Here is a 14971-nt window from a genome sequence, read left to right as displayed (position 1 = left end):
TTTTGAATTTTTTTCAAATCCTCAAAAATGATGAAAAACGGCGTGTTATAGTATGCCGTATGGTAGGAGCTATAGCCCATGTTTAAAAATGATGAAAAACGAGGTTTAAAAAATTTTCAAAATTTCAAAAAAACGATGGGCTATAACCCATGTTTTTTGAAATTTAGATTTTTTTTTAAATCCTCAAAAATGATGAAAAACGGCGTGTTATAGTATGCCGTACGGTAGGGGCTATAGCCCATGTTTAAAATGATGAAAAACGAGGTTTAATTTTTTTTCAAAATTTCAAAAAAACGATGGGCTATAACCCATGTTTTTTTTTATTTTGAATTTTTTTCACATCCTCAAAAATGATGAAAAACGGCGTGTTATAGTATGCCGTACGGTAGGGGCTATAGCCCATGTTTAAAAATGATGAAAAACGAGGTTTAAAAAAAAAATCAAAATTTCAAAAAAACGATGGGCTATAACCCATGTTTTTGAAATTTTGAATTTTTTTTTAATCCTCAAAAATGATGAAAAACGGCGTCCTATAGTATGCCGTACGGTATGGGCTATAGCCCATGGTCAAAAATGATGAAAAACGAGGTTTAAGTTTTTTTTCAAAATTTCAAAAAAACGATGGGCTATAACCCATGTTTTTTTTAATTTAATTTTTTTTCAAATCCTCAAAAATGATGAAAAACGGCGTGTTATAGTATGCCGTACGGTAGGGGCTATAGCCCATGTTTAAAAATGATAAAAAACGAGGTTTAATTTTTTTTTTTAATTTCAAAAAAACGATGGGCTATAACCCATGTTTTTTGAAATTTTGATTTTTTTTCAAATCCTCAAAAATGATGAAAAACGGCGTGTTATAGTATGCCGTATGGTAGGGGCTATAGCCCATGTTTAAAAATGATGAAAAACGAGGTTTAATTTTTTTTCAAAATTTAAAAAAAACGATGGGCTATAACCCATGTTTTTTTAAATTTAGATTTTTTTTTTAATCCTCAAAAATGATGAAAAACGGCGTGTTATAGTATGCCGTACGGTAGGGGCTATAGCCCATGTTTAAAAATGATGAAAAACGAGGTTTAAAAAAAAATCAAAATTTCAAAAAAACGATGGGCTATAACCCATGTTTTTGAAATTTTGATTTTTTTTCTAATCCTCAAAAATGATGAAAAACGGCGTGTTATAGTATGCCGTACGGTAGGGGCTATAGCCCATGTTTAAAAATGATGAAAAACGAGGTTTAAATATTTTTCAAAATTTCAAAAAAACGATGGGCTATAACCCATGTTTTTTGAAATTTTGAATTTTTTTCAAATCCTCAAAAATGATGAAAAACGGCGTGTTATAGTATGCCGTACGGTAGGGGCTATAGCCCATGTTTAAAAATGATGAAAAACGAGGTTTAATTTTTTTTTTCAAAAATTAAAAAAACGATGGGCTATAACCCATGTTTTTTTTTTTTTTTCATTTTTTTTTCAAAACCTCAAAAATGATGAAAAACGGCGTGCTATAGTATGCTGTACGGTATGGGCTATAGCCCATGTTCAAAAATGATGAAAAACGAGGTTTAAAAAAAAATCAAAATTTCAAAAAAACGATGGGCTATAACCCATGTTTTTTGAAATTTAGATTTTTTTTTAAATCCTCAAAAATGATGAAAAACGGCGTGTTATAGTATGCCGTACGGTAGGGGCTATAGCCCATGTTTAAAAATGATGAAAAACGAGGTTTAATTTTTTTTCAAAATTTCAAAAAAACGATGGGCTATAACCCATGTTTTTTGAAATTTTGAATTTTTTTCAAATCCTCAAAAATGATGAAAAACGGCGTGTTATAGTATGCCGTACTGTAGGGGCTATAGCCCATGTTTAAGAATGATGAAAAACGAGGTTTAATTTTTTTTCAAAATTTCAAAAAAACGATGGGCTATAACCCATGTTTTTTGAAATTTTGAATTTTTTTCAAATCCTCAAAAATGATGAAAAACGGCGTGTTATAGTATGCCGTACGGTAGGGGCTATAGCCCATGTTTAAAAATGATGAAAAACGAGGTTTAATTTTTTTTTTCAAAAATTAAAAAAACGATGGGCTATAACCCATGTTTTTTTTTTTTTTTCATTTTTTTTTCAAAACCTCAAAAATGATGAAAAACGGCGTGCTATAGTATGCTGTACGGTATGGGCTATAGCCCATGTTTAAAAATGATGAAAAACGAGGTTTAAAAAAATTTCAAATTTTCAAAAAAACGATGGGCTATAACCCATGTTTTTGAAATTTTGAATTTTTTTCAAATCCTCAAAAATGATGAAAAACGGCGTGTTATAGTATGCCGTACGGTAGGGGCTATAGCCCATGTTTAAAAATGATGAAAAACGAGGTTTAATTTTTTTTGCAAAAATTAAAAAAACGATGGGCTATAACCCATGTTTTTTTTTTTTTTTTTTTTTTTTTCAAAACCTCAAAAATGATGAAAAACGGCGTGCTATAGTATGCTGTACGGTATGGGCTATAGCCCATGTTCAAAAATGATGAAAAACGAGGTTTAAAAAAAAATCAAAATTTCAAAAAAACGATGGGCTATAACCCATGTTTTTTGAAATTTAGATTTTTTTTTAAATCCTCAAAAATGATGAAAAACGGCGTGTTATAGTATGCCGTACGGTAGGGGCTATAGCCCATGTTTAAAAATGATGAAAAACGAGGTTTAATTTTTTTTCAAAATTTCAAAAAAACGATGGGCTATAACCCATGTTTTTTGAAATTTTGAATTTTTTTCAAATCCTCAAAAATGATGAAAAACGGCGTGTTATAGTATGCCGTACTGTAGGGGCTATAGCCCATGTTTAAGAATGATGAAAAACGAGGTTTAATTTTTTTTTTCAAAAATTAAAAAAACGATGGGCTATAACCCATGTTTTTTTTTTTTTTCATTTTTTTTCAAAACCTCAAAAATGATGAAAAACGGCGTGCTATAGTATGCTGTACGGTATGGGCTATAGCCCATGTTCAAAAATGATGAAAAACGAGGTTTAAAAAAAAAAACAAAATTTCAAAAAAACGATGGGCTATAACCCATGTTTTTTGAAATTTTGAATTTTTTTCAAATCCTCAAAAATGATGAAAAACGGCGTGTTATAGTATGCCGTATGGTAGGAGCTATAGCCCATGTTTAAAAATGATGAAAAACGAGGTTTAAAATTTTTTCAAAATTTCAAAAAAACGATGGGCTATAACCCATGTTTTTTGAAATTTAGATTTTTTTTTAAATCCTCAAAAATGATGAAAAACGGCGTGTTATAGTATGCCGTACGGTAGGGGCTATAGCCCATGTTTAAAAATGATGAAAAACGAGGTTTTAAAAAAAAATCAAAATTTCAAAAAAACGATGGGCTATAACCCATGTTTTTGAAATTTTGAATTTTTTTTTAATCCTCAAAAATGATGAAAAACGGCGTGTTATAGTATGCCGTACGGTAGGGGCTATAGCCCATGTTTAAAAATGATAAAAAACGAGGTTTAATTTTTTTTTTTAATTTAAAAAAAACGATGGGCTATAACCCATGTTTTTTGAAATTTTGAATTTTTTTCAAATCCTCAAAAATGATGAAAAACGGCGTGTTATAGTATGCCGTATGGTAGGGGCTATAGCCCATGTTTAAAAATGATGAAAAACGAGGTTTAATTTTTTTTCAAAATTAAAAAAAAACGATGGGCTATAACCCATGTTTTTTGAAATTTAGATTTTTTTTTTAATCCTCAAAAATGATGAAAAATGGCGTCCTATAGTATGCCGTACGGTATGGGCTATAGCCCATGGTCAAAAATGATGAAAAACGAGGTTTAAGTTTTTTTTCAAAATTTCAAAAAAACGATGGGCTATAACCCATGTTTTTTTTTATTTAATTTTTTTTCAAATCCTCAAAAATGATGAAAAACGGCGTGTTATAGTATGCCGTACGGTAGGGGCTATAGCCCATGTTTAAAAATGATAAAAAACGAGGTTTAATTTTTTTTTTAATTTAAAAAAAACGATGGGCTATAACCCATGTTTTTTGAAATTTTGAAATTTTTTCAAATCCTCAAAAATGATGAAAAACGGCGTGTTATAGTATGCCGTATGGTAGGGGCTATAGCCCATGTTTAAAAATGATGAAAAACGAGGTTTAATTTTTTTTCAAAATTAAAAAAAAACGATGGGCTATAACCCATGTTTTTTTAAATTTAGATTTTTTTTTTAATCCTCAAAAATGATGAAAAACGGCGTGTTATAGTATGCCGTACGGTAGGGGCTATAGCCCATGTTTAAAAATGATGAAAAACGAGGTTTAAATTTTTTTCAAAATTTCAAAAAAACGATGGGCTATAACCCATGTTTTTTTTAATTAATTTTTTTTTCAAATCCTCAAAAATGATGAAAAACGGCGTGTTATAGTATGCCGTACGGTAGGGGCTATAGCCCATGTTTAAAAATGATGAAAAACGAGGTTTAAAAAAATTTCAAAATTTCAAAAAAACGATGGGCTATAACCCATGTTTTTTGAAATTTTGAATTTTTTTCAAATCCTCAAAAATGATGAAAAACGGCGTGTTATAGTATGCCGTATGGTAGGGGCTATAGCCCATGTTTAAAAATGATGAAAAACGAGGTTTAATTTTTTTTTCAAAAATTAAAAAAACGATGGGCTATAACCCATGTTTTTTTTTTTTTTTCATTTTTTTTCAAAACCTCAAAAATGATGAAAAACGGCGTGCTATAGTATGCTGTACGGTATGGGCTATAGCCCATGTTCAAAAATGATGAAAAACGAGGTTTAAAAAAAAATCAAAATTTCAAAAAAACGATGGGCTATAACCCATGTTTTTTGAAAATTTGAATTTTTTTCAAAACCTCAAAAATGATGAAAAACGGCGTGTTATAGTATGCCGTATGGTAGGAGCTATAGCCCATGTTTAAAAATGATGAAAAACGAGGTTTAAATTTTTTTCAAAATTTCAAAAAAACGATGGGCTATAACCCATGTTTTTTGAAATTTTGAATTTTTTTCAAATCCTCAAAAATGATGAAAAACGGCGTGTTATAGTATGCCGTACGGTAGGGGCTATAGCCCATGTTTAAAAATGATGAAAAACGAGGTTTAAATTTTTTTTCAAAAATTAAAAAAACGATGGGCTATAACCCATGTTTTTTTTTTTTTTTCATTTTTTTTCAAAACCTCAAAAATGATGAAAAACGGCGTGCTATAGTATGCTGTACGGTATGGGCTATAGCCCATGTTTAAAAATGATGAAAAACGAGGTTTAAAAATATTTCAAATTTAAAAAAAAACGATGGGCTATAACCCATGTTTTTGAAATTTTGAATTTTTTTCAAATCCTCAAAAATGATGAAAAACGGCGTGTTATAGTATGCCGTACGGTAGGGGCTATAGCCCATGTTCAAAAATGATGAAAAACGAGGTTTAAAAAAAAATCAAAATTTCAAAAAAACGATGGGCTATAACCCATGTTTTTTGAAATTTAGATTTTTTTTAAAATCCTCAAAAATGATGAAAAACGGCGTGTTATAGTATGCCGTATGGTAGGAGCTATAGCCCATGTTTAAAAATGATGAAAAACGAGGTTTAAAATTTTTTCAAAATTTCAAAAAAACGATGGGCTATAACCCATGTTTTTTGAAATTTTGAATTTTTTTCAAATCCTCAAAAATGATGAAAAACGGCGTGTTATAGTATGCCGTACGGTAGGGGCTATAGCCCATGTTTAAAAATGATGAAAAACGAGGTTTAATTTTTTTTTCAAAAATTAAAAAAACGATGGGCTATAACCCATGTTTTTTTTTTTTTTCATTTTTTTTCAAAACCTCAAAAATGATGAAAAACGGCGTGCTATAGTATGCTGTACGGTATGGGCTATAGCCCATGTTCAAAAATGATGAAAAACGAGGTTTAAAAAAAAATCAAAATTTCAAAAAAACGATGGGCTATAACCCATGTTTTTTGAAATTTAGATTTTTTTTTAAATCCTCAAAAATGATGAAAAACGGCGTGTTATAGTATGCCGTACGGTAGGGGCTATAGCCCATGTTTAAAAATGATGAAAAACGAGGTTTAATTTTTTTTCAAAATTTCAAAAAAACGATGGGCTATAACCCATGTTTTTTGAAATTTTGAATTTTTTTCAAATCCTCAAAAATGATGAAAAACGGCGTGTTATAGTATGCCGTATGGTAGGAGCTATAGCCCATGTTTAAAAATGATGAAAAATGAGGTTTAATTTTTTTTCAAAATTTCAAAAAAACGATGGGCTATAACCCATGTTTTTTGAAATTTTGAATTTTTTTCAAATCCTCAAAAATGATGAAAAACGGCGTGTTATTATAGTATGCCGTACGGTAGGGGCTATAGCCCATGTTTAAAAATGATGAAAAACGAGGTTTAATTTTTTTTTCAAAAATTAAAAAAACGATGGGCTATAACCCATGTTTTTTTTTTGTTTTTTTTTTTTTTCAAAACCTCAAAAATGATGAAAAACGGCGTGCTATAGTATGCTGTACGGTATGGGCTATAGCCCATGTTCAAAAATGATGAAAAACGAGGTTTAAAAAAAAATCAAAATTTCAAAAAAACGATGGGCTATAACCCATGTTTTTTGAAATTTAGATTTTTTTTTAAATCCTCAAAAATGATGAAAAACGGCGTGTTATAGTATGCCGTACGGTAGGGGCTATAGCCCATGTTTAAAAATGATGAAAAACGAGGTTTAAATCTTTTTCAAAATTTCAAAAAAACGATGGGCTATAACCCATGTTTTTTGAAATTTTGAATTTTTTTCAAATCCTCAAAAATGATGAAAAACGGCGTGTTATAGTATGCCGTACGGTAGGGGCTATAGCCCATGTTTAAAAATGATGAAAAACGAGGTTTACATTTTTTTCAAAATTTCAAAAAAACGATGGGCTATAACCCATGTTTTTTGAAATTTAGATTTTTTTTTTAATCCTCAAAAATGATGAAAAACGGCGTGTTATAGTATGCCGTACGGTAGGGGCTATAGCCCATGTTTAAAAATGATGAAAAACGAGGTTTAATTTTTTTTCAAAATTAAAAAAAAACGATGGGCTATAACCCATGTTTTTTGAAATTTAGATTTTTTTTTTAATCCTCAAAAATGATGAAAAATGGCGTCCTATAGTATGCCGTACGGTATGGGCTATAGCCCATGGTCAAAAATGATGAAAAACGAGGTTTAAGTTTTTTTTCAAAATTTCAAAAAAACGATGGGCTATAACCCATGTTTTTTTTAATTTAATTTTTTTTCAAATCCTCAAAAATGATGAAAAACGGCGTGTTATAGTATGCCGTACGGTAGGGGCTATAGCCCATGTTTAAAAATGATAAAAAACGAGGTTTAATTTTTTTTTTAATTTAAAAAAAACGATGGGCTATAACCCATGTTTTTTGAAATTTTGAAATTTTTTCAAATCCTCAAAAATGATGAAAAACGGCGTGTTATAGTATGCCGTATGGTAGGGGCTATAGCCCATGTTTAAAAATGATGAAAAACGAGGTTTAATTTTTTTTCAAAATTAAAAAAAAACGATGGGCTATAACCCATGTTTTTTGAAATTTAGATTTTTTTTTTAATCCTCAAAAATGATGAAAAACGGCGTGTTATAGTATGCCGTACGGTAGGGGCTATAGCCCATGTTTAAAAATGATGAAAAACGAGGTTTAAATTTTTTTCAAAATTTCAAAAAAACGATGGGCTATAACCCATGTTTTTTTTAATTAATTTTTTTTTCAAATCCTCAAAAATGATGAAAAACGGCGTGTTATAGTATGCCGTACGGTAGGGGCTATAGCCCATGTTTAAAAATGATGAAAAACGAGGTTTAAAATTTTTTCAAAATTTAAAAAAAACGATGGGCTATAACCCATGTTTTTTGAAATTTTGAAATTTTTTCAAATCCTCAAAAATGATGAAAAACGGCGTGTTATAGTATGCCGTACGGTAGGGGCTATAGCCCATGTTTAAAAATGATGAAAAACGAGGTTTAATTTTTTTTTCAAAAATTAAAAAAACGATGGGCTATAACCCATGTTTTTTTTTTTTTTTCATTTTTTTTCAAAACCTCAAAAATGATGAAAAACGGCGTGCTATAGTATGCTGTACGGTATGGGCTATAGCCCATGTTCAAAAATGATGAAAAACGAGGTTTAAAAAAAAATCAAAATTTCAAAAAAACGATGGGCTATAACCCATGTTTTTTGAAATTTAGATTTTTTTTTAAATCCTCAAAAATGATGAAAAACGGCGTGTTATAGTATGCCGTACGGTAGGGGCTATAGCCCATGTTTAAAAATGATGAAAAACGAGGTTTAAATTTTTTTCAAAATTTCAAAAAAACGATGGGCTATAACCCATGTTTTTTGAAAATTTGAATTTTTTTCAAAACCTCAAAAATGATGAAAAACGGCGTGTTATAGTATGCCGTATGGTAGGAGCTATAGCCCATGTTTAAAAATGATGAAAAACGAGGTTTAAATTTTTTTCAAAATTTCAAAAAAACGATGGGCTATAACCCATGTTTTTTGAAATTTTGAATTTTTTTCAAATCCTCAAAAATGATGAAAAACGGCGTGTTATAGTATGCCGTACGGTAGGGGCTATAGCCCATGTTTAAAAATGATGAAAAACGAGGTTTAATTTTTTTTTCAAAAATTAAAAAAACGATGGGCTATAACCCATGTTTTTTTTTTTTTTTCATTTTTTTTCAAAACCTCAAAAATGATGAAAAACGGCGTGCTATAGTATGCTGTACGGTATGGGCTATAGCCCATGTTTAAAAATGATGAAAAACGAGGTTTAAAAATATTTCAAATTTTAAAAAAAACGATGGGCTATAACCCATGTTTTTGAAATTTTGAATTTTTTTCAAATCCTCAAAAATGATGAAAAACGGCGTGTTATAGTATGCCGTACGGTAGGGGCTATAGCCCATGTTTAAAAATGATGAAAAACGAGGTTTAAAAAAATTTCAAAATTTCAAAAAAACGATGGGCTATAACCCATGTTTTTTGAAATTTTGAAATTTTTTCAAATCCTCAAAAATGATGAAAAACGGCGTGTTATAGTATGCCGTACGGTAGGGGCTATAGCCCATGTTTAAAAATGATGAAAAACGAGGTTTAATTTTTTTTTCAAAAATTAAAAAAACGATGGGCTATAACCCATGTTTTTTTTTTTTTTTCATTTTTTTTCAAAACCTCAAAAATGATGAAAAACGGCGTGCTATAGTATGCTGTACGGTATGGGCTATAGCCCATGTTCAAAAATGATGAAAAACGAGGTTTAAAAAAAAATCAAAATTACAAAAAAACGATGGGCTATAACCCATATAACCCATGTTTTTTGAAATTTAGATTTTTTTTTAAATCCTCAAAAATGATGAAAAACGGCGTGTTATAGTATGCCGTACGGTAGGGGCTATAGCCCATGTTTAAAAATGATGAAAAACGAGGTTTAATTTTTTTTCAAAATTTCAAAAAAACGATGGGCTATAACCCATGTTTTTTGAAAATTTGAATTTTTTTCAAAACCTCAAAAATGATGAAAAACGGCGTGTTATAGTATGCCGTATGGTAGGAGCTATAGCCCATGTTTAAAAATGATGAAAAACGAGGTTTAAAATTTTTTCAAAATTTCAAAAAAACGATGGGCTATAACCCATGTTTTTTGAAATTTTGAATTTTTTTCAAATCCTCAAAAATGATGAAAAACGGCGTGTTATAGTATGCCGTACGGTAGGGGCTATAGCCCATGTTTAAAAATGATGAAAAACGAGGTTTAAATTCTTTTTCAAAAATTAAAAAAACGATGGGCTATAACCCATGTTTTTTTTTTTTTTTCATTTTTTTTCAAAACCTCAAAAATGATGAAAAACGGCGTGCTATAGTATGCTGTACGGTATGGGCTATAGCCCATGTTCAAAAATGATGAAAAACGAGGTTTAAAAAAAAATCTAAATTTCAAAAAAACGATGGGCTATAACCCATGTTTTTTGAAATTTAGATTTTTTTTTAAATCCTCAAAAATGATGAAAAACGGCGTGTTATAGTATGCCGTACGGTAGGGGCTATAGCCCATGTTTAAAAATGATGAAAAACGAGGTTTAAATTTTTTTCAAAATTTCAAAAAAACGATGGGCTATAACCCATGTTTTTTGAAAATTTGAATTTTTTTCAAAACCTCAAAAATGATGAAAAACGGCGTGTTATAGTATGCCGTATGGTAGGAGCTATAGCCCATGTTTAAAAATGATGAAAAACGAGGTTTAAATTTTTTTCAAAATTTCAAAAAAACGATGGGCTATAACCCATGTTTTTTTAAATTTTGAATTTTTTTCAAATCCTCAAAAATGATGAAAAACGGCGTGTTATAGTATGCCGTACGGTAGGGGCTATAGCCCATGTTTAAAAATGATGAAAAACGAGGTTTAATTTTTTTTTCAAAAATTAAAAAAACGATGGGCTATAACCCATGTTTTTTTTTTTTTTTTTTTTTTTTTCAAAACCTCAAAAATGATGAAAAACGGCGTGCTATAGTATGCTGTACGGTATGGGCTATAGCCCATGTTTAAAAATGATGAAAAACGAGGTTTAAAAATATTTCAAATTTAAAAAAAAACGATGGGCTATAACCCATGTTTTTGAAATTTTGAATTTTTTTCAAATCCTCAAAAATGATGAAAAACGGCGTGTTATAGTATGCCGTACGGTAGGGGCTATAGCCCATGTTCAAAAATGATGAAAAACGAGGTTTAAAAAAAAATCAAAATTTCAAAAAAACGATGGGCTATAACCCATGTTTTTTGAAATTTAGATTTTTTTTAAAATCCTCAAAAATGATGAAAAACGGCGTGTTATAGTATGCCGTACGGTAGGGGCTATAGCCCATGTTTAAAAATGATGAAAAACGAGGTTTAAATTTTTTTCAAAATTTCAAAAAAACGATGGGCTATAACCCATGTTTTTTGAAATTTTGAATTTTTTTCAAATCCTCAAAAATGATGAAAAACGGCGTGTTATAGTATGCCGTATGGTAGGAGCTATAGCCCATGTTTAAAAATGATGAAAAACGAGGTTTAAATTTTTTTCAAAATTTCAAAAAAACGATGGGCTATAACCCATGTTTTTTGAAATTTTGAATTTTTTTCAAATCCTCAAAAATGATGAAAAACGGCGTGTTATAGTATGCCGTACGGTAGGGGCTATAGCCCATGTTTAAAAATGATGAAAAACGAGGTTTAAAAAAATTTCAAAATTTCAAAAAAACGATGGGCTATAACCCATGTTTTTTGAAATTTTGAAATTTTTTCAAATCCTCAAAAATGATGAAAAACGGCGTGTTATAGTATGCCGTACGGTAGGGGCTATAGCCCATGTTTAAAAATGATGAAAAACGAGGTTTAATTTTTTTTTCAAAAATAAAAAAAACGATGGGCTATAACCCATGTTTTTTTTTTTTTTTCATTTTTTTTCAAAACCTCAAAAATGATGAAAAACGGCGTGCTATAGTATGCTGTACGGTATGGGCTATAGCCCATGTTCAAAAATGATGAAAAACGAGGTTTAAAAAAAAATCTAAATTTCAAAAAAACGATGGGCTATAACCCATGTTTTTTGAAATTTAGATTTTTTTTTAAATCCTCAAAAATGATGAAAAACGGCGTGTTATAGTATGCCGTACGGTAGGGGCTATAGCCCATGTTTAAAAATGATGAAAAACGAGGTTTAAATTTTTTTCAAAATTTCAAAAAAACGATGGGCTATAACCCATGTTTTTTGAAAATTTGAATTTTTTTCAAAACCTCAAAAATGATGAAAAACGGCGTGTTATAGTATGCCGTATGGTAGGAGCTATAGCCCATGTTTAAAAATGATGAAAAACGAGGTTTAAAATTTTTTCAAAATTTCAAAAAAACGATGGGCTATAACCCATGTTTTTTGAAATTTTGAATTTTTTTCAAATCCTCAAAAATGATGAAAAACGGCGTGTTATAGTATGCCGTACGGTAGGGGCTATAGCCCATGTTTAAAAATGATGAAAAACGAGGTTTAAATTTTTTTTCAAAAATTAAAAAAACGATGGCCCATGTTTTTTTTTTTTTTTCATTTTTTTTCAAAACCTCAAAAATGATGAAAAACGGCGTGCTATAGTATGCTGTACGGTATGGGCTATAGCCCATGTTCAAAAATGATGAAAAACGAGGTTTAAAAAAAAATCAAAATTTCAAAAAGACGATGGGCTATAACCCATGTTTTTTGAAATTTAGATTTTTTTTTAAATCCTCAAAAATGATGAAAAACGGCGTGTTATAGTATGCCGTACGGTAGGGGCTATAGCCCATGTTTAAAAATGATGAAAAACGAGGTTTAATTTTTTTTCAAAATTTCAAAAAAACGATGGGCTATAACCCATGTTTTTTGAAATTTTGAATTTTTTTCAAATCCTCAAAAATGATGAAAAACGGCGTGTTATAGTATGCCGTATGGTAGGAGCTATAGCCCATGTTTAAAAATGATGAAAAATGAGGTTTAATTTTTTTTCAAAATTTCAAAAAAACGATGGGCTATAACCCATGTTTTTTGAAATTTTGAATTTTTTTCAAATCCTCAAAAATGATGAAAAACGGCGTGTTATAGTATGCCGTACGGTAGGGGCTATAGCCCATGTTTAAAAATGATGAAAAACGAGGTTTAATTTTTTTTTCAAAAATTAAAAAAACGATGGGCTATAACCCATGTTTTTTTTTGTTTTTTTTTTTTTTTCAAAACCTCAAAAATGATGAAAAACGGCGTGCTATAGTATGCTGTACGGTATGGGCTATAGCCCATGTTCAAAAATGATGAAAAACGAGGTTTAAAAAAAAATCAAAATTTCAAAAAAACGATGGGCTATAACCCATGTTTTTTGAAATTTAGATTTTTTTTTAAATCCTCAAAAATGATGAAAAACGGCGTGTTATAGTATGCCGTACGGTAGGGGCTATAGCCCATGTTTAAAAATGATGAAAAACGAGGTTTAAATCTTTTTCAAAATTTCAAAAAAACGATGGGCTATAACCCATGTTTTTTGAAATTTTGAATTTTTTTCAAATCCTCAAAAATGATGAAAAACGGCGTGTTATAGTATGCCGTACGGTAGGGGCTATAGCCCATGTTTAAAAATGATGAAAAACGAGGTTTACATTTTTTTCAAAATTTCAAAAAAACGATGGGCTATAACCCATGTTTTTTTTTATTTTGAATTTTTTTCACATCCTCAAAAATGATGAAAAATGGCGTGTTATAGTATGCCGTACGGTAGGGGCTATAGCCCATGTTTAAAAATGATGAAAAACGAGGTTTAAAAAAAAATCTAAATTTCAAAAAAACGATGGGCTATAACCCATGTTTTTTGAAATTTAGATTTTTTTTTTAATCCTCAAAAATGATGAAAAACGGCGTGTTATAGTATGCCGTACGGTAGGGGCTATAGCCCATGTTTAAAAATGATGAAAAACGAGGTTTAATTTTTTTTCAAAATTAAAAAAAAACGATGGGCTATAACCCATGTTTTTTGAAATTTAGATTTTTTTTTTAATCCTCAAAAATGATGAAAAATGGCGTCCTATAGTATGCCGTACGGTATGGGCTATAGCCCATGGTCAAAAATGATGAAAAACGAGGTTTAAGTTTTTTTTCAAAATTTCAAAAAAACGATGGGCTATAACCCATGTTTTTTTTTATTTAATTTTTTTTCAAATCCTCAAAAATGATGAAAAACGGCGTGTTATAGTATGCCGTACGGTAGGGGCTATAGCCCATGTTTAAAAATGATAAAAAACGAGGTTTAAATTTTTTTTTTAATTTAAAAAAAACGATGGGCTATAACCCATGTTTTTTGAAATTTTGAAATTTTTTCAAATCCTCAAAAATGATGAAAAACGGCGTGTTATAGTATGCCGTATGGTAGGGGCTATAGCCCATGTTTAAAAATGATGAAAAACGAGGTTTAATTTTTTTTCAAAATTAAAAAAAAACGATGGGCTATAACCCATGTTTTTTGAAATTTAGATTTTTTTTTTAATCCTCAAAAATGATGAAAAACGGCGTGTTATAGTATGCCGTACGGTAGGGGCTATAGCCCATGTTTAAAAATGATGAAAAACGAGGTTTAAATTTTTTTCAAAATTTCAAAAAAACGATGGGCTATAACCCATGTTTTTTTTAATTAATTTTTTTTTCAAATCCTCAAAAATGATGAAAAACGGCGTGTTATAGTATGCCGTACGGTAGGGGCTATAGCCCATGTTTAAAAATGATGAAAAACGAGGTTTAATTTTTTTTTCAAAAATTAAAAAAACGATGGGCTATAACCCATGTTTTTTTTTTTTTTTCTTTTTTTTTCAAAACCTCAAAAATGATGAAAAACGGCGTGCTATAGTATGCTGTACGGTATGGGCTATAGCCCATGTTCAAAAATGATGAAAAACGAGGTTTAAAAAAAAATCAAAATTTCAAAAAAACGATGGGCTATAACCCATGTTTTTTGAAATTTAGATTTTTTTTTAAATCCTCAAAAATGATGAAAAACGGCGTGTTATAGTATGCCGTACGGTAGGGGCTATAGCCCATGTTTAAAAATGATGAAAAACGAGGTTTAAATTTTTTTCAAAATTTCAAAAAAACGATGGGCTATAACCCATGTTTTTTGAAAATTTGAATTTTTTTCAAAACCTCAAAAATGATGAAAAACGGCGTGTTATAGTATGCCGTATGGTAGGAGCTATAGCCCATGTTTAAAAATGATGAAAAACGAGGTTTAAATTTTTTTCTAAATTTCAAAAAAACGATGGGCTATAACCCATGTTTTTTGAAATTTTGAATTTTTTTCAAATCCTCAAAAATGATGAAAAACGGCGTGTTATAGT

The sequence above is a fragment of the Protomyctophum parallelum genome, assembly GCF_964188405.1.
Source record: "Protomyctophum parallelum genome assembly, chromosome: 18".
NCBI lineage: Eukaryota > Metazoa > Chordata > Actinopteri > Myctophiformes > Myctophidae > Protomyctophum > Protomyctophum parallelum.
This window is presented reverse-complemented; position numbering follows the sequence as displayed.